This window comes from Octopus sinensis, linkage group LG6, assembly GCF_006345805.1.
Source record: "Octopus sinensis linkage group LG6, ASM634580v1, whole genome shotgun sequence".
Classification (NCBI taxonomy): domain Eukaryota; kingdom Metazoa; phylum Mollusca; class Cephalopoda; order Octopoda; family Octopodidae; genus Octopus; species Octopus sinensis.
In genome coordinates this window covers 73,731,091-73,753,609 of record NC_043002.1, presented here as the reverse complement: position 1 = coordinate 73,753,609, position 22,519 = coordinate 73,731,091, and positions in this window count along the sequence as shown.

Here is a 22,519-nt window from a genome sequence, read left to right as displayed (position 1 = left end):
TATATATATGTGTGTATGTATCTCAGTGTGTGTATATATATATATATATATATAAATATATATAAACACACAGACATATATATATACAAATATGTGTGTGTATATAATTTTTGTAATAAATTTTTTTTTCTATCATTCCATTATGGTGATATCCATTGCTTTAAACTCTTTTTAATCATTTCTTTATCATAGGGGGTGTAACATATATCTATTTTCTTCATAAGTTTTGTTCTCAGTCACTTTCATTACTACTAGTATTTGTTATATTCACCACTGCCAGCATGTATACATTTATTATTATTATTTTTTTCATTTTGGTTTTTAATGTTCTTTAATTGAATCCTTCTGTAAATCCTTCCCTCTTGCAAAATTAAAACCAAATTATAATATTAATAATGATAATAATAATTAACAATCCCACTGAGTTGTCTGTTATTAATTTAACCAGCATACCAAAATGTGGGATATTTCTAGTGTGTGACCTCTAAGAGGTATTTTCAGTAAACTATGATAATTCCTTGATTTTAGTGGCAGTAAAAAGCAGTTGGGCATTTCTGATATTTTTTATCAAACTATGAGAGCAAAAAAAAAAAACTTAAAAATAAATAAAACTGGGTGGGTATATTAATTCAAGTATGAGGAAGTAATCATCTAGACAAGATTTTCATTTTTTTAAAAATTTCATCTCAATTTTTTTTTAAAGTTCAGAAATGTTGATATATTTAAATGTTTATTATTGTTCATTTGATATGAATCAACTAATGCAGTGATAGTTGTTATTGCATCATTAGTTTGCAGTTAGCTGATTTAATTTTGCCATCTCACTATTTTGACAGATTATTCCTATACTTAATATTTTCATTTTCATTTACTTTGGTTTGATCAATATTCTAATACTGTAAATTATATATATAAATAGTGTTAAAAAAAACAAAATGAAACGAAAAAACAAAACAAAGTATTATTTCATTCTATTTTATTTTTATCTATATTTGATTTTCTGAACTGGTTGACATTGTATTTATTATTATTAATATTTAATATTTATTTTCTGTACAGATCTATACTTTATTGCATTGGCCAATGTAGTAGACTTATTGGTAGTATTTTTTTTTTTTACTGGTCAGTGTCTTTTCAGTGGTCAGTGATATTTGTTTTCTCTACAGGGCGATGTTTTCTGTTGGTGCTCATTGATGTTATTGGCCAATGTATTATAGTCATTATTATTGTTGTCTGTACTGGTCAATGTTTTGTTGGTGCTCATTGAGGTTAATGGTCAATGTATTCTTTATGGTCATTGATCTTTGATTTTGTACTAGCCAATGTTTTGTTGGTGCTCATTGATTTATTGACCAATCTGTTTTAATGTCCATTGACCATTCTTTCTTAATATGTTAGTACCTTGTTAGCAGATATTCCTGTTTTATGTACTAATTGTGTGTATGTAAATACTTATGTTTTTAATTTTCAACTTTTTTCTTTTTGTCAAACTGGACAGTATCTTGTTAGTAGTCAGTAACATAGTAGTCCAAGTCACAGAAGTGGTCATTGATTTTGGTTTTCTTTCTACTGTTAGTTAGCAGCTATTGATCTTCCATATTGGTCTCTCCTATTGGTAATATTTAGTATTAGGCAATATTTTCTTGATGTGTTAGTAAATGTCTTGCTGCTATTTATTGATCTTCAGCAAATAACTAAAATTTTAGTTTTTGTTTCAATTAAAGAAGAATGACCTTGCAAGTTTGGAGAAAAAAAGCCAAGTCTTTGATATTTTGATTTTTAATTTATTATTATTATTATTATAATTTTGTAATGCTTAAAATTAGTCTGTTCCTCATTTATTAGCTCCAGAGTAACTGGTTCTTGTGAAGATACTGGAATATTGGTTATCATTGTCCTAATAGCTTGTAGGTTAATTTTTGCATTACATATATAAATTGTGTGTGTATGTATGTGTGTGTATTCACAAACTCTCATGTATATCGATACAATATTTTCTTTGCAATATATAATGTACTGGTAGGTGGTATATATATATACATATATATTTTTATCAAACACTCACTTGCTAATATTTATATATTTTATCAATATCATTCGTCTGGAAGCCATTCAACAAGCCAAATGTTTAAAAAAAAGTCACATTAAATAATGTTTAGTTACTTAATAGGGAATTGTTAACATTATTATTATTATTATTGTTATTATTATTATTATTATTATTATTATTATTATTATTATTATTATTATATTATTTACTTGAGATAAATTCTCTCTTGTGTGTAAAGCTTCCAAAAAAAAAGTTGTATATTGTGAGAAATAATTCTACCAACACAAGCCTTAATGGTTGATGTAAATTGACAACTGTTTTTCTTTTTTAAAAATCCATTTATCTATGATTTCTTTAAGTATTATTAACCAAATAACAATCAAAATGTTTAGCTCTGTACTTCAATGATATAACAGACAAGAAACTGTGTAATATTAGACCAGTATTGCTCAACAACTAATAGCAATTGATGCAAATTAAGAAAGTATCTGCAAGCAGTGAACTATAGCAACATTTGTCTATACTGCATTGGTTTTCTTGTATTAGCTGTCCAAATGTCCATTTTGTGCTTAGTTTAGCAAAAACTATTTATATATCAAAATACTCATTTTGACAAAGAGGAGAAATTTCTTTCTTTCTTTTTTCCTTTTTTTTTTCTAACTTCATTTTTCATTCATTTGTATTTACTTACTCAGTTAGAAGTCTAGATTCATCAGTTGTTTTCACCTGAAATATTAGCTTAGCTCATCATTCTCAATGCTGGGAAATCACAAATCATTACAATGTACTAATTGAGAAAATTCGGATATGCTTCATTACTTGATTACAGTCACTCTTGTCTGTCTTCACTTTAGGCATTTTCAAACTGATACTAAATTGAACTTTGCCTCCAATTGGTCACTAATATACTTCACTATGTTTTGGTTAGATCCCATAGATATGCTATAACAGGTTTGACCATTTTATTCTATTTTTTTTTAGTAATTCTTTGAAACATTTTCTGGAACTTTTCGGAGACCTTTTATTTATTATATGTGTCATTGTATTTTAACTGATAATTTTCTGCACCAGAAATGTTCAGTTTGTGTCCAGCATCAGTTTATCTTTGTCCTGTTTAATGTGAAAGAATATATCAGTAAAATCCAATATTTATCCTATAATTTAAATTTTGATTTAAAATTTATGCATTGTTACATATATATATATATGCATATCTACATACTATTAGTAATTATAATTTCATGCATTAAACTAGAGTTATCTTATATTTTCAAACATTTTGTGACATATTTGTAGAAGACACACTTAGAGCATGATGAGTTACACACCTATATTCTCCACACATAGATTTATATAAATACTTACACACAGGCACACACACACAGGCTAGATTTTTGTATTATGAAAATAAGCAAAATGTCTATCTCCGTTAATAGAAAAGTAGGAAAGAAAAAAACGAGTTTATAATTATTGTCAAAATTCTATGTTTTAGAGGATTTAGTTTGCTTTATAATAGGTTCTTCTGTATTCAGTAGTACAAAGAATAATTTGTACTACCAGTGTTATGAATGATAGAAAAATAATGAAGTCCACTTTTTATGGCTTGTTTAATCATATTTTCTTCTGTGCAGCAATAAATTGAAAGGAAAAATAACTACCCATCAAAATCAAGATTATTTTCAGTTAAAAATCTATCTTTCTCTCTCACATGCATCTCCTTCCATTTTCTCAAGAATATTATAAGTCTTATGGATATTACCATAAATCACAATTCATTGAAATTAGATTTGTTAATTGATGTAGTAACCATGACAAAAGAGATGTATATAAATATTATTAAGTAAATTGATATAAAATATTTTCTTATTCCACTTTTCTTTATCAGATGTGAAGAAATTTGTTGATTGATTAATTTATTTATTTCAAATTTCACACACACACACATATATATATATACATATATATATATATATATATATATATATATATATATATATATATATATATATATATATATATATATATATATATATATATATATATATATATATAGCTGCTTTAGAAATGGCTTCATTTGAACTAATAGCAGCAGACTTAATACCTTCTTATTAACTTTGTTGCTTACTACTATAATTTAATACAGATATCGGTTGGATAATACACTTTCTATTTGGGCTCGAAATTAATGATCATCAATTTTTTTTGTTTTTTTTTTAATGCAGATTTTCCTTTTATTCTTCACTGATAATACTAACAAAAGTTTCTGCTACTTTTATGTTCAAAACAAAGCAAAAAAAAAAAGAAAAAAAAGAAAAAAGACACAGCCAATTACTGCCTCTTTGGCATGGCTTCTGGTGTTTCTTAAACTCAAATTACTAACTAGCCGTCCTTGTATTGACTGCCATCCTTAGAACATTAGTCTCAGTTACCCTGCTGCCTTGTTAACTGAAAACTTGAATGAGACTGGCAAATATGAATATTCGTTGTGACTGTTTAGACAAAATTTTCCTAAATGTTAGCCTCTTGCCTTTTAGTAAAAAAAAAAAAAAAATTAAAAATCACGTTATCGCAAAGGTTTGTGGCAGTAAATATGCCTGTAACAATTGTATGTTTTAATTTCTTCATCTTAAAAATATCATTAAGAATTCCTGTATCTGTGATAATCTGACTGTTTCTTTCTCTTCTCCAAAGATCTCTCTATTTACTCCTCTCTTCTGTCCTACCAAAATTTTAAAAAACCAAAACACATAAAAAAAAACTTGATACATGCTGATGTTAAGTAATTTCTGAAGGTTTACAGCCATATCCCTTTATGTACTTTTAGAAGATTTTATTGTATCTTTTGCTTCAATTTTCTTTTTTATTCAAATTCATTGCCAAAGGAAAAGAAAAAAGAAATAAAGAAATTTCTGATTCTCGATCTGTGACATTGCTTGCAATTTTCATGCACTGAGAGATCTCAAATTAACTTTGTATTTATAAGTGGATTGTGAATTTTTATTTGTCTTTATTTACTTAATAAGGATGACAGTGAGAATGATAATTTTTTGTTGCACAAAATCTACTTAGCATCCAAATAATTTATGCTTATTAATTCTCATTGAAGCTAATGTTTTGAAGCAAGAGATTTGAGTTTATGAGCAAGAGATTGAAGTGCCATTTAGTTTAAAATAACGCACATCAAGGTGAGACATTTCTGTTTTAGGATCTAATTCATCTTAAATGTTTAAGAGATATTTACTAACATTTCATTCATCTATTTTCCATCAATTTTTAATTTGATTTTGACATTCAATATTTCAATACACTGTAGAGATTTTTTTTTCATACATTTTGTATTTGTTGATAGCTAATGAACTGGTATAAAATTATTCCTTCCCCTTGAAATTTTAGAAATTCTACTTTTTGACATGAAGGTTGGTGTAACATTTTAGCTATTTCACATTAGAGGTTCCTAAAAAATTTTTTTAATAATTCTTGAAATACGGTTTATATTTCAGAAAGTAACAAACATTATCTTATTTGATGCAGTGAATAATTCCTGAGGAAAATCTCATTTTATATATATATAATAATATATATGCCTTTTTTTTAAATACATAACATTGATTAAATGCTTTATATTTTAATTTTTTATTAATATGGAATTAAAAGATAAAGTAACTGGGTTTTTGTTTTATTATATATTTCACTGTTTAAAGGATATTTAAACAAGATATTCAAAACGATCTTCAATTTATGGTAAAAAGAAAGAGAAAAAATACAATCAGAATAGAGAGTGTAAGATGTTATAATGAGTAACTCTTCTCATTTTTCTGGTTTAGAAATGGTTATTGTTACAAACTTTTGCAGCATTTAATATCATTCAATATTTGTCTTGTCGTGCAGCAAATACAGGTCTACATGCAGTGTAAGACATTAATTAATACTAGATAATTTCTTTCAATACTGTGTGGTGCAACAATGTCAAACATTTAATGCCACATTACAAATGAAATATATATATGTATATATATATATATATATATATATATATATATATATATATACACACACACCCATTGTTTTTTGATATATTATGAATTTTGGAGAAAGTCTGCTTTGGCATGTGCCTGTAAAATTAAGTTTTTGGATAATGTCAGAACCTGCAATGAGTTTAACATTTATTATAAAGGAATGGTGATAAATATCCTTAAATTTAGTGAAAATAGTTCCAATATTCCCTTTCTTCTGATATTAAGAAGCAGTTTTAATAATCAGTGACTTGCTTGACATTAAGAATGTTCTTTTTCCTGAATTGGCATTGTTCTTTGAGCAGTTCAGTAGAGGAGAACATGAATGAAATTTGGAAGATTGATATGCATGTTACAAATGACAAACTATTCCTGTTTGTTATAGAAATCTTCTCTTATTTTTGTTTTCTGTTTATTATTTGTTTTACTGTCTGTAAATCTCTTGCAGTTCATTTTATGAATCACACTAGATTTTCTATCCCAGTTGCAAAATCAGAGAATAAAAAAAAATTAAAGAATATGGAATAAAAACCAACTCTATTAATAAAACATTCTGCACTTACAACCACATGTTAATTCAATGTAGATATGCCAAAATCATTTAGTTTCACTTTTGTTATGCTTATTAGATCAACTTTTCTACATTTAGCTCATCTAAAACTTGTCATAATCTCAACAGGAAACAGCAATGTATCTGTGCTCACACTTCTGTTTGTCTTTAAATATGCTGAGATTGCTGACTCAATGAGAAGGAAATCATGTTTTTCCTTTACAGCTCTATGATTTTCATTTAACTTGGTCCAAAACAGGCTGACACACATATATAACCAGAATCTATTGGCTGTTTTATATACATCTTTTCTTTGTGAATGCCTGGCTTTTAAACTACCTCCATCTAACAATATTCGGTATCGGTAAAGTTATACATTATCTTGCACTAGGCACATTATTAGTCTGTACTCTTATTTGCAATAACCTACTGTAGCTATTTTATTCATTTATACCATATTTCTTGGAACGATATTGAGTCTTCTGTAGCATTTTGTCAGGGTATGGTTTTGTAAACATTTTGTTTAGTTTTCTTTAAAATAATTATTTTGTTGCCCTTCCTTAATATTGTTGTATCAAGGGAGTGAGGAAGCAGTATTTGTCCTGTATTATGTTTGAATTATTTGTGATATAGGACATGAATATTTCTTTTTTTGTTTTGACTTTTATAACAACTTTCATTTGCTCCTTTTTATCTCTGGGGAAAAGATAACACCTACAGATGCTATTTGCTCTTGGACATTAAACAAGAAATTAAGGGGATTCAAAATATTCCTTAGTTGGTGGATATTCCTATGCTAAGATGTAGTCTTGTTTTACATGTCTAAATGAATGAACACTATAATAAATTGTTTACTTCCAATAAAATTTGGATTCATAGTTGTAGATGAGTCTTCTCTTGTAGAAGTACCAAGTTTGTCTGTTGAAAAACAGACAGGTAAATATAGCTATTGTCTCTGCATCATTTGTTTTACAATGCAGCATATCAAGTTTTTAATTGAAATTAATGCAGATCTCTTGATGAGAAACTTTAGTGTTGCCCTTTGTCTTCTAAAATGCTTGCATTCCTTCCTAGGTTTAGGCATTTCGTCTTGCATAAATACCAATATTCTATTCTGCATATATCACCATGATGTTTTCTCACCTTCTTTATTTAATATCTTTACAAACTTACTGCTTGCAGGTATTGATATCATTTTGGCTCTTTCTTTTGATCTTCATGTACATACAAGTGACAAAACTTAATCACTGATGAAACTACAAATCAACCCAAACTATAGAAATCCATCAGTGGCCTTATATTTTCAGCTTTCCCTATCATCAGAATGTTATGAAAGAAAGACCTTTTGGCCAACTCAATAAAAACTAAGAATTTGTCTCAGACGGCACATTATGGGAAAAGCAATTGCAAGATTTACTTTCCCCGAGTTTTGTTAGACTGTAACTTAGGTGTGAATGTCTTCGATTTTTGGATTCCAGTCAGTAAACTAGATCTCAGACTTGTCCTAAATCTGATCAATGTCTTACTATGACAGGTTTTTTTAATTAAATCGTCCTGGGTGAATTTTTCAAACCTAACAGTTCATATGTCTCTGGGAGGTGGTAGTGATATTATTTAACGCTCTTTCTGCCTTTTAGACACACAAATCGAAATAATGAATGCATTAAAAAAAAAAAACCTCCAAAATCTCTTTGGTCCTACATTTCTCTCTAACATTGCTACAAAATGTCTCACTTATTTTAATTGTGTCCTCCACCCATCCACCCCAAAAGCTGTATCTTACTTAGACACTGGTGTATGGAAACAATTTTGGATTATCATTTCTGAGTATTAGCATTGTTACCAACCAGTGACACTTAGATTGTATCAGATAAATATAAGCATATCAAGAAAAAGTTTAGTCGATTTGTTTAGGTAAATAGTTTTTCTCTATATGTCTGTATTTTTGTATATAAATAATGTTTACTGTATCTTCTGTATTGAGAGGTTAAGAATAAATTATTATTTCTATATGTATAGATGTGTGTGATTTGTAACCTGAAGGAGCGATATATAAGTCCCTTTTTAAGTTAACTTGTCTTGCTTAAATAACTTGTTTTAATCACTGAAAGAAGTGAGAAAGCAGGTTATTTTAAAGCATTTCTAAGTTAAACTTAGTCTATGTGCAATATGTGATGCTATGACTAAAATATATTTTTATTTAATTTGTTGTTTAAACAATGTACTTCTGTTATTTTTTTCTTGTCTTGTATGTGTTTATATGCTCCTGATGTTTTTTTTTTGTTCTTTTTTTCAAGGAGGCATGTTTACTTCAACTAGTTTATTGTCTGTATAGGTTTATTGGTTCTCAGCCAGTTTACTGCCGCCAGTCCCTTATTATGGCAAGCTGTAACTTACTGGCTGAAAATTATCTATTATTGTGAATGTTATATTGGCTGCGTGTGTGAAAACTGCAATGTGATAAAGAAAAAAAAAATAATAATAATCCTAACTCATGTAAAGTCTGCTAACTTTACAAGCCACAACAGATACGTCTCTGCTTGAATACAAAAATAAAATAAAATCTAAAAACAATTCCTTCATGCATAAATGTTTTATGAATAAAAACAATATCAACTTAAACTTTTGTTTTCTATGTGTTTTTAATTCCCCCCATTATAATGTGACTTTCTTCTAAATGTAGATCAATGAAAGGCTGGAGCAGCTTTAGCAGGATTTGATTTAATGCCTAATTTCTCAGTTTTCAGTGATTTTGTTGATTTGCTACAGTCCCTTTCTCTTGGTAACCCAACCCTGTCTACTATCACTGAACATCTAAATAATAATAATGTAATAATAATGAAATTATTGTATACAGTGCTCAGGTGCACCACAACTTGTCAGAAAGTGTGTATAGAGTACATGCAGTAATGTACAAATGTCTGGAAAGCGAACAATGTATGAGTCAGATACATGCTTGTGTGTGTATGGAGGGGAGAAAATCAGGTGTAGTGTTGGCGAATCTCAGAAAGTATGGAAGTTTTGAAGGATGCAGTGCTCCGACAATTAACAACTGATGCCGGCAGTTTATATAATACAAATATAATACTTTATTCCAGAACTCATAGATGATGGAATGAAAATATGAGAAATACAGTAAGTTTAGCACAAGAGTCTACTGTCTCATTAAGGCTGTCAGGCAAAATTGCATCATAACAATACTAATTGATATTTTGAGAATATTTAAGGCTTTGAGCTGATAGGACCATTTGTCCAAGTGCTATGCATACAAAATTTCCTGCAATAGTCATGGTTTTAGGGGTTGTCAGCAATGAAGGACATGATATGCCTCCTTACTTCTTTCCACAAGACCTTAGAGTTAACTCTGCCACCTACATTGAGGTCCTGGAAATAATTGTTAAGCCTTGGATAGATAGTGTATGCAATGGAAGGCCATATGTGTTTCAGTAAGACTCTGCACTATCATACATGGCTCTAGTAACATGAATGGTTGAAAATTTTCATGACCACATAACCCCTAACATTTGACTTCCTAATTCCCCAGATCTCAATCCATTGGAATATTACATGTGGAACATTGTTGAGAGAGATGCCAATGAGCATGCCCATAACAACAAAGATTCTTTTAAAGTTGCCATAGTCAGAGTAATGTCCAAAATGAACCAAGACCACTTCATTTGAGCATGTAGATGATTCGGATCTCATAGAAGCAGTTGTTGAAGCTGAAGGTGACTTTATTGAATAACATTATAGAAAAGGTTTATTTTTATCTTCATAACAGTTTTTGATAAATAAAGTTATCTGTTTTTTTATAAACATAAATCTGTCCTTAAATATTTTACACACCCTGTATATATATTTTGGCTGTTCACCAGTGAGGAAAGACCATCGCTGATCATTAAAAACATTTTGCACTCAGAGAAATCTGCTGGTGACTAATGAGCTCAGCTCTTGAGAAACATATATGTCTGCTGATATTACAGACCAAACTTCCCCCATTCGCTAACTGGCAGTGCATTTTCAAGCATCATAAAAAAATGCCTGTTTTTTGAGTTTTTTTTTGGCGGGGTGTGAAAATATCCCCTTCTTCCTTTACTTGTTTCCTCCATTGTTGGCAATGACAAGCATTACTTTCCCAACTGACCTCTCATATTTCACATTTCTTCAATGAAGACTGCGCAATCCTTGAATCATGGTCTTGTTTTCTACTAGGAGTGCTTTCCTCAAACAAGTATGCAGTCCAATGTAAACAGTGTACCATTGCCTCAATGCTCAGGACGTCGACTATTCTCAAGACCACTGTGCCTGGAATTTGCATGCATGCATACATACATAAATTTGTGTGTGTGCATGTGTTATCTCTGCTACTGCTTGATAACTGGTGTTGATTTGTTTGTGCATCTGTAAATTCACAGTTTGGCAAAGGCAATTGATGGAATTAATACTAGACTTAAAATGTTTAGATTTTGTTTTATAAAATGTCTGTGATTGATTTGTTCAGCCTAACCCTTCGAGGCAGTGTCCCATCAAGGCTACAGTTAAATGACCAAGTAAAAGAATAAAAGATTATTAAACCACTGCATTTTTTTTTTATCATTAACTATTTGATTTTGAACTGCTCCTTTCCTGTCTAAAGCGGTTTTAGAAGTGGTCAGGTGTAGATGTTTTTATGGCTTCCAAGAAGAAAGGCAGCACATGAACTTTTGCATAACCTCTAAGACTGGTGAAAGGAAGTCACCCTCAGATTAGAGACGTAAATGCTGCAGGTACCCTAGATCAGAAAGCATAGTTAAACTGGGTGAAGTTTCCTTAGGAACAGAAACGGTCCCTTTAAGCGGCATCCAGCTTCCAGCAAACAAATTTCACTCACAAGGTCAATTTGAAGCCATGATAAAAAGCAAAATGCTTGATATACAGCAGGATTGAATATGAAACCACTAAGTTCCCAAAGAAATTTCTTGACCACATAATCATGTTTGTGTGTTCATGGATTTAGTCTAAGTATACTGATTTCTGTCCTTGTTATATATTGGGTTGGTGCGTAATTATTGTGGCTTTTTTTCTACAAATAATAGGTGCAGGAGTGGCTGTGTGATAAGTAGCTTGCTTACCAACCACATGGTTCCGGTTTCATTCCCACTGCGTGGCACCTTGGGCAAGTGTCTTCTACTATAGCCTTGGCCCAACCAAAGCCTTGTGGGTGGATTTGGTAGACAGAAAACTGAAAGAAGCCCGTCGTATATATATATATATGTTTGTGTGTCTGTGTTTGTCCCCCCAACATCGCTTGACAACCGATGCTGGTGTGTTTACGTCCCCATAACTTAGCGGTTCGGCAAAAGAGACCGATAGAATAAATACTAGGCTTACAAAGAATAAGTCCTGGGGTTGATTTGCTTGACTAAAGGTGCTGCTCCAGCATGGCTGCAGTCAAATGACTGAAACAAGTAAAAGAGTAAATGTTATTCAACAAAAACAATAACAATATGTAACAAAAACATCTTTAAATGATTATTCTAGAGCATATTCACCATCTACTTCAATTACTGCTTCCTATTTGCTTGGCAGACCATCATTTAAAGATGCTTTTGTTAAATATTGCTGTTTTTGTTGAATAAAATTAGTTGAAAAAAAGCTGCAATAATTATGCACCAACTCAATAGTATTATTAGATTTATCGTTGGAAGTCAACAGTATTGTTAGATCACTATCTAGCTGTTTTAATTTGTCATGTTTTTTTTATACAAATATTTACAAAACATTTTCAATATTTTATCGAATATGTCAGGTAAACATTCTTAAATATCTAGTACGCATTGAAATCTCTCTCTCTCACTCCCTCTCTTTCTTTCTTCCTTTCTGTCTCTCTCTTTCTCTCCCTCTCTCTTCCTCCTTCCCTCTCCCTCTCATTCCCTTTCACTCTCATTCTATCTTTCCACATGCACACACACACACGCACGCGTGCACACAAATAACAAAAAAAAAGGAGAAAAGAAAGACTTCTGAAACTTAAAAATCTTTGATCTTCCGAGGAACTTAAATGTATGAATTTTTTAAAACAATACATTGAATCCTAAAGTATCTGATACAAGATATGATAAAACAAATGGAAGTCGATTTTCTGTATCAATACTTCTCTTTCCCCACTAGAAATGTTTATTAAATAATCAATGTTGGAATGTTGTTTTAGTAAGAACCTGAAGTATTTGATTGAAGGAATATCTGTGTGTGTGTTAGCTAATGTGTTCACTAAGAGGATTGATTTGCCTTGGCATTACATAAGGTTATGGAATCAAGTTAACTGATTCTCATTTTATTGACAGATTTAAAGGCATTTAAAACCCAGAAGCATTTCTATACAACCTTACAAGGACTATGTAAATAAATCTATGACAACCTTAAAATTCAATTCAAATTTAGATGTAGTGAAAACTGTTTATTTTGGTTCGGTCTTGATATATACATCGCTAAAAAAATTTTCCAAAAGTATTTTAGAGCCACTTCCAATTATTTTATGCAACAGAGCTTTCATAACTGAGGTGTTTCTTTCAGTAGGATGATTCCAAATGTTTCATCTAAGACTATCACATCTAGATTTTGTGTAATCCCATCTCTGTTTCTGCGTGGTTTAGCATAAACTGCATATAAATGTGTTTTTAATCTGGTGGAAGATAGAGATTGGCAAAAGATTTATCATTCAGCTTAACATCCACAATGCAATGTTGCATGGAAGTGAAATATGGGTTACTGAATACAGAGAGGATGCAAAATATGGTAAGAAAATTCATGACAGACTTCTTTTAGTTTCCGTCTACCAAATCCACTCACAAGGCTTTGATTGGCCAAGGTTGTAGTAGAAGACACTTCTGATAGATGCCACGCAGTGGGACTGAAACCAGAACCATGTAGTTGGGAAGCAAGCTTCTAACCACACAGTCACCCTTGCTGGGAAGATAGTTTTTGTATGTGGCAGATGCTTGGGAGCAATAAACACTGAAAATGCGCAGAGACCAACTTCCGCCACATTCCAGGTAGAAAAACTAGAAGTAGTTGATAGCTTCCGTTACCTAGGAGACCAAGTCAGTAGCGGAGGTGGGTGCACTGAAAGTGTAGCTGCTAGAATAAGAATAGCTTGGGCAAAGTTCAGAGAGCTCTTGCCTCTGCTGGTGACAAAGGGCCTCTTGCTCAGAGTAAAAGGTAGACTGTATGACGCTTGTGTACGAACAGCCATGCTACATGGCAGTGAAACATGGGCTGTGACTGCTGAGGACATGCGTAAGCTTGCAAGGAATGAAGCCAGTATGATCCGATGGATATGTAATGTCTGTGTGCATACTCGACAGAGTGTAAGTACCTTGAGAGAAAAGTTGGACCTAAGAAGCATCAGATGTGGTGTGCAAGAGAGACGACTGCGCTGGTATGGTCATGTGGCAAGAATGGACAAGGACAGCTGTGTGAAAAAGGGCCACACCCTGGAGGTTGAGGGAACCTGTGGAAGAGGTAGACCCAGGAAGACCTGGAATGAAGTGGTGAATCAATCAAAAGCAAAATCAAAATCAAATTCGATGACTGGCGTCCATGCTAGCAGGGTGCAAAGAGTACCATACGAGCGTGATCATTGATAGAGCGGCTAACTGGCTTCCATGCCAGTGGCACTTCAAGGGCACCATTTGAGCGTGATCGTTACCAGCGTCGCCTTACAGGCACTTGTGCCCGTGCTAGTAGGGTGCCAAGAGTACCATCCAAGCGTGACCGTTGCCAGAGCAGCCAACTGGCTTCCATGCCAGTGGCACATAAAAGGGCACCATTCAAGCGTGATCATTACCAAAGTCGCCTTACTGGCACCTGTGCTGGTGGCATGTGTAAAAGGATTCGAGCGAGGTTGTTGCCAGTACCGCCTGACTGGCCCCCGTGCTTGTGGCACGTAAAAAGCACCCACTACACTCTCAGAGTGGTTGGCATTAGGAAGGGCATCCAGCTGTAGAAACTGCCAAATCAAGATTGGAGCCTGGTGCAGCCATCTGGTTCACCAGCCATCAGTCAAAATCGTCCAACCCATGCTAGCATGGAAAGCGGATATTAAACGATGATGATGATGATGATGATATCAGATCATTAAGAATGAAATGTCTGATTTTCCAGTACATCAAGTTTCACTGTCATTAACTCTAATGTTTCATCCGGATAATTCTTTGTTTTACAATATTGAAGAGATACATCATCACTTTTTGAAATGCAATGGTGAGTTTTCTGTTGTAAATCAATTTTTGTGAATCCATGGATAGATAAAAAATTTGTGTTTATGAATATGAGTTCCGTTGTGGAACCAATGCATCCCAGCTTGAAACATCAATGAGGTATTTAGTAAAGATGTAGCAAATGAGTACACTGTATGCTGATGGCTTGAAAAGTTCCAGTTTGGTGACTTTACTCTTGAAAATCAGCCCTGTGGTAGACCTGAGATCTAGGTAGATAATGATGAACTGGAAACTATAGTGGAAGCAGATACATCTCAAGCTACGCATGAGGAATTAGCAGCAAGGTTTGATGTTTCGATTCCAACTGTAGTGGACCATCTGAAACAAATTGGCAAGGTAAAGAATCTGGACTAGTGGGTACCACATGAACTGAATGAGCATTAAATGACACATCGTCTTGAAACTTGCTGTCATGGCATAAAAGCAAACCATTTTCACATTGTATTGTTACATGTGATGAAAAGATAGATTCTTTACAACAATAGCAACCATTCTGCACAGTGGTTGGATAGAGATAAAGTGCCAAAACACAATCCAAAAAAGAATATTCACCAAAAAGGCTAATGGTGTCAGTTTAGTGGTCCAGCACTGGTGTAATCCACTACAGCTTCATGAGACCTGGTAAATCAATTACAGCAGATGTATACATCAACCAGTTGGATGAAATGATGACTCTTTACTCTTTTACTTGTTTCAGTCATTTGACTGTGGCCATGCTGGAGCACCACCTTTAGTCGAGCAAATCGACCCCTGGATTTATTCTTTGTAAGCCTTGTACTTATTCTATCAGTCTCTTTTGCTGAACTGCAAAGTTATGGGGACATAAACACACTAGCATTGGTTGTCAAGCGATGTGGAGGGGACAAACACAGACACACAAACACACACACATACATATTAGAACTGTTCTGTAATTGTGGTAGAGTAAGACGCCAAGAAGTGGAAAAGTCTCTTCCGCATTTCATTTCACTTGATGCCACTCAATTACATTTTGGAGTGATATACATATATACAACGGGCTTCTTTCAGTTTCCATCAACCAAATCCACTCAGAAGGCTTTGGTCGGCCTGAGGCTATAGTAGAAGACATTTGCTCAAGGTGCCATGCAGTGGGACTAACCCGGAACCATGTGGTTGGTAAGCAAGCTACTTACCACACAACTACTACTACACCTTGTTTAAATAATTTACACACACACACACACCACACACACACACACATATATATATATATATATATATATATTATATATATATATATATATACTGGAGTAAGCACACAAATGCAAAATAAGGTGGAAAAAAGAGTACTCAAATACCAGAGTTTCACATTCTCATTCATTGGATAATTTTGTTTAGAAAATGTCCAATGAACAGGAATGTAAAACTCTGAGTAACAGTTTTATTAATATTTCTGCTGCTTTTCAATAAAGTGTGTGTATATATATATCATCATCATCATCATTTAACGTCCATTTTCCGTGCTAGCATGAGTTGGACGGTTTGACCGGGGTCTGGGAAACTAGGAGGCTGCACCAGGCTCCAGTCTGATCTGGCAGTGTTTCTACAGCTGGATGCCCTTCCTAACGCCAACCACTCCATGAGTGTAGTGGGTGCTTTTTACACAGGTGCCAGGGGAGGCTGGCAGCAGCCCCGATTGGTTGGTTTCTTTTTATGTGCCACCGGCACAGAAACCAGTCAAGGTGGCGCTGGCATCGGCCACGTTCGGATGGTGCTTTTTACGTGCCACCGGCACAGGTATCACAACTACAATTTCCAATTGATATTTATTTTGATGTTGATGTACTTGACTCAATAGGTCTCCTCAAGCACAGCAGGTCACCCTACGATCCAAGGTAAGCACAGCAGGTCGTTCTGCAATCCAAGGTACTTTGGATGGGCTGGGGCTATGCGAAACATATATATATATATACACACACAGAGTAAGAATACTCTGTTCTTTAAACATTTACCCCTATCTAAGAGAAATTAAATGAATATAAACATGATATATGCTTTGTGGACTTAAATACTTACTATTAGAAAAGTGTTTTATGATTGCAGGAATGATATCGATTCTGTATATATAAGTAATAGGTTTGTAGTGACAGATTTGAAGTTCAAGTATTTTTTTGAGAATACAAGAGATGCATGAAGAGAAAACTTGCTTAAGGAAGGTATGAAAGCAAGATAAAAATTTGTCTTTCCAGAAGGTTAGTTTCGCTTTAAAAGAAATACTGCACATCACAGAGGCGTTTTTGCATCTGGTTTCTTTTCAGTAGACACAGAGTTCCCATATTTTAAGGGAGTCACTGAAAGTCTTGTGGTCTTCATCACTCCAAAATGTAATTGAGTGGCATCAAGTGAAATGAAATGCAGAAGAGACTTTTCCACTTCTCAGCGTCTTACTCTACCACAATTACAGATCAGTTCTAATATAAATATATATCTGTGTGTGTGTGTGTGTGTATATATATATATATATATATATATATATATATATATACACACACACACACACACAAGAAACGGATCTAAAGCTAGGCAAGGTAATACTTGTCAACTGAAGCTGAGTGAATTACTAACTCAAAGGAATCAAAGTGACTTTGATAACGACTTAAAAGATGATGATGTCACGAACTAAAGTAGTGTTCTGAAAGAGAAAGAAACAAAAAAAACAAACTGGAATAATTTTCCGTTTTTATTTCTTTGATCAATTGGCTAATATTTGGCCAAACACACACTAACACACACACACACACACGCACAAACACATGCACAAACACACACACACTGACACACACACACACACACAGAAGAACACATACAGTCTCACTGTATATATTATGTATGTATGAAAATATATATATTGAATATATATATCTATATTATGTATATAAATACACACATGATGTATATATGTATATATACATAATGCATATATGCATATATATATATATATATATATATATATATATATAAACACACACACACACACACACAAGAAACGGATCTAAAGCTAGGCAAGGTAATACTTGTCAACTGAAGCTGAGTGAATTACTAACTCAAAGGAATCAAAGTGACTTTGATAACGACTTAAAAGATGATGATGTCACGAACTAAAGTAGTGTTCTGAAAGAGAAAGAAACAAAAAAAACAAACTGGAATAATTTTCCGTTTTTATTTCTTTGATCAATTGGCTAATATTTGGCCAAACACACACTAACACACACACACACACACGCACAACACATGCACAAACACACACACACTGACACACACACACACACACAGAAGAACACATACAGTCTCACTGTATATATTATGTATGTATGAAAATATATATATTGAATATATATATCTATATTATGTATATAAATACACACATGATGTATATATGTATATATACATAATGCATATATGCATATATATATATATATATATATATACACATAGGTATATATATATTAACACATACATATAACCACGCATATTGTAGAGCATTGATTTAGTTGCTTAAGTCAATGGACTGGGCCATACTGGGGCTCTTCACTGTCAATCAAAAATGGATTTCAGTCACAATTTCGCTATGGTATTTATTTTATCGATCTCTGTTAATCAGGTGGCTCTGTCACTTTTTGACATGAAAAGATGCAATTCAGAATAAAGGGACAAACAAACAAATGAACACACACACGCATACAGTATATGCACACAAAGATATATATAGTAGTATGTGTATCTATATGTACACACAAACATATAATATAAATATACATATACATAGAGAGAGAGGGGGAGAAAAGGTACATATACACATGTTTATATGTCTATCTGTATGAATGTGTATGTTATCCACGCCTCTCCTGCATATGCACATGCAATAAAAGACACACATGCACATGCATAAAAGCAAAGATCTAATTGTGCAATCATACTACCATTAGCTGATATGCAACTGAGACCCATCACAGCAGGCCTGACGTGTGATACACATCACTTAAATAACTTTTGAGACATATTTATGAAACCTTTCTTCAGACATATAAAGAGCTTTATACAAGATGGTCTTGATATACTCGCCCATCTACCTAATACATTCAACAACAATACTTTGTTATGTGTGATGTAGGGAATCTTTGATATAAAATTACACACAATCATGGATTACCAGAACATATCGATTTCAAATTTTGGCACAAGGCCAGTAAGTTCGAAGGAGGGGGTAAGTCGATCACATAGACCCAAGTGCTTCACTGGTACTTATTTTATTGACCCTGAAAGGATGGAAGGCTAAGTCAAACTTGGCAGAATTTGAACTCAGAATATAAAGACAGATGAAATGCTGCTAAGCATTTTGTCTGGCATGCTAACAAGTCTGTAAGGCTCGACATTGATAAAAAATGTATTGTAGATGGTCCTCAGTTCATTCTAAAATATACGGTCTTTGCATTTGGTGAAACAGCCTATTGACAAATGTAAAGAACAGCCATGGAAACAAAAGTCGCCCTAATGTGTGTCAACTTTGTTATATGATGCCATAATCTGAAGATCTATAAACAATCTTAACAAATATATGGAAAAGAATTCAGCTGTTATATGAAGGAAGGCAGGAAAACATTCCTGGATAACTGTTTTGAATTATTTATATGAATTAAGTTTTAATTAGTGTACATTACTGACCATATACTAACAAATTTACCTTTTGTAATCACAGAGCTACTAGTTACATCTCTTTTCAAGAAATCAACATAAACATCATTGACTACGTAATATTACCACATGTGAAATAAACTCAAGGATAGAAAGAAGGTTTAGACCAGTGGTTCCCAATGTTTTCACTACCAAGGACCCCTTTTAATATGCTTATCCTTATGTATATGTATATATATATATACATCTGAAATTTTGAATTCATTTCACGGACCCCCAGTACTGTCTTTGTGTACCACAGGTGGAGAACCACTGGTCTAGACTAAATGAAAAAATTAGAATGTTACTATTGTAAGCACCAACCTTATTTTTTAATAAGTTCAAAAACAATAAAAACTAGTTCCTAACAAATTTTTTTAAGAGACAGTTTCTGTATTATATTTATAAAGATGATGAGAAATATTAACTTTTTGTGAAAAGAGAAACCCTATATTCCATAAGAAATCTTTTTCTTTGACAATTAAAAGAAAATGTTACTCTTTCAATAAAAAAAAATGATGAAACTTATTTTTCTGTGAATTGTTTTTAAAAAAAACATTTTCACTTCATGACATTTAATGGTGTAACTATTTTCATTTGTCTTCTTTAATTTATGTACGTAAGTACGTATGTATGTATGTATGTATGTATGTATGTATGTACGTACGTACGTATGTACGTACGTACCACACTGAAAGAATGTCTTAACATTATGAAGCTACCGAGAAAAACCCCATAAATACATACTATTGAAAGCAGGCTAGTGAGAAGATATTTAAAAAAGACTCCACATTAATTGTGAATTAACTGATTTCAAGGTTAAAATCTTAGATTTTCTTTCCATCATCAGCACAATACATGTAAAAATATATGAACAAGTGTTAGTACATACCCATAACAAAGTGAGTTTGCATGTCTATACACAAATACTTGCAAGTATAGATTTGAAAATGTTAGATCTAAATCTTCTCACAATGAACACATGACCACAGAAAATGCAGGTTTTTGATGAGGAGTAAAACTATTGTACTGATATTTTATTTATTTATATTCATAAAATAAGGATAAAAATCATGCTAATGATAATTATCAGGTTGTCAGCATGGAAATAAACAATTCATATATTAAATTAATAATATATATATATATAATATATATATATATATATATATATATATATATATATATATATATATAAAGGGCATCACTACATGTAAATGCCTCATGCTATGAGGGACTCTTAAAGTCAAAACTACCATAATAAATACAGTGTACCGAACGCGAGGGAATGCAACTCTTGAAGTGAGCTCCTAAAAAACAGATTCAGCCACAAATAATATGATTTCATAGTTAGTGCACAAAATGCAGTTTCTAATCATCAGTGCAGGCATAATCAACACACACACACACACACATAATTATATTAAGGGAGAAAGTCAAAACATGACTTATCTCCTCCATATTGAATGAATGCCTAAACATTACGAAGCTACTGAGAATAACTCCATAAATACCAGACTCCAATCTGATCTGGCAGAGTTTCTACAGCTGAATGCCCTCCCTAACGCTAACCACTCTGAGAGTGTAGATATATAAATATATATATATATACATATGTAATATGTATGTATGTATATATGTATGTTATGTTTAAGGTATATACACACACACACACATCTTTATAGCGACAAGATAATTAGGGAGCCTCTACATAGTCATTTGACCTGCTAGATGTAACAGCAAAATCTTCCTTAAGTCTCATGTTGCCATCTTAAAAATGGAAACATTGTATAATGTAGTCTTGAGTTCCTTGCATACAAAACAAGTTGAAATGATCATAACTGGAACACCTTTGATCATAGGTTTGTTCAATCAAGATTTGTCTGGGGTTAAACAACAGCAACAACAATGACATGTTTATGATGAAGTTGGAGAATTCAAGAAACCATAATCAAAGTGATGCAATAAAATATCCACTGACTACTGGTAAATAAACACTGAAAATGAAGGTAACCAGAGAACGAAAGCCTGTTGACTATAGTGTGTACTTTGCTCTATAAACTTTAGAAAACAGTGGCTGATTGATTTGACCTTCTTTTGTCAATCTTGATTGCTTGCCGAATCGAAATAGCTGCAGCACGTATACAACGGTTGGCTTGTGATTGTAGTTTATGATGAACAAAAATGACGAAGAAGAAAGGAAGAAGAGGAAAAGAGGCAGAGAGAGAATGAGATTGCAAAGTGGCGGAAGAATAGTGAAAGAGAGTAAGTCCAAGTAAGAGTGGCGGCGGGGATACAGAAGAAACATACTAAGACTAAGTGATCATAATGTATGAAGGAAAACAATCAATTAATTCTTGGAAGCTGATTTGGAATCAAATCAAAATGTTGATGCTAAAGTTGAAGTATGACTTACCTGAGTCAACGCTTGCTATTCTTTGATAGGCAGAATGTGGCTAACATTTCCAAAATAATTCATATCATAATTTTGAATTTAGATAACAGTGGAAGCCTGGCTGGAACTCTCATTAGACACAGAAACTATAAATAGACAGAAATCATGGATCAATTAATTACATAGGTGTTTTATCGCAAATGGCCACTCATATAAAATATCTTTCTGGCTTGACGCTGCTTAATTTAATCTGATGGGAACTAAGGTTTATAGTGTTAATTGCGTGTTAAAAGAAGATTTTGGCTTTTTCCCAAGGAAAGTGTGGACTAAAAATCTCAGTAAGAATTGCTTCACTGAGTCTAATGAAAAGAGACTGATAAGTATGCCAAAACCTTCCTACACACACACAAGAAGTCTAATAAATAACTCCCTTCAACACAATTCATATCTTTTACAGAGAGATAACATAAACATTCTGCAATTAACATTTTCAAGGTAAGTTTTTTAAAAAAGACTATTGTAAAAAAAATAAAAAGCAGTATAGTCCCTATAGAATAACTG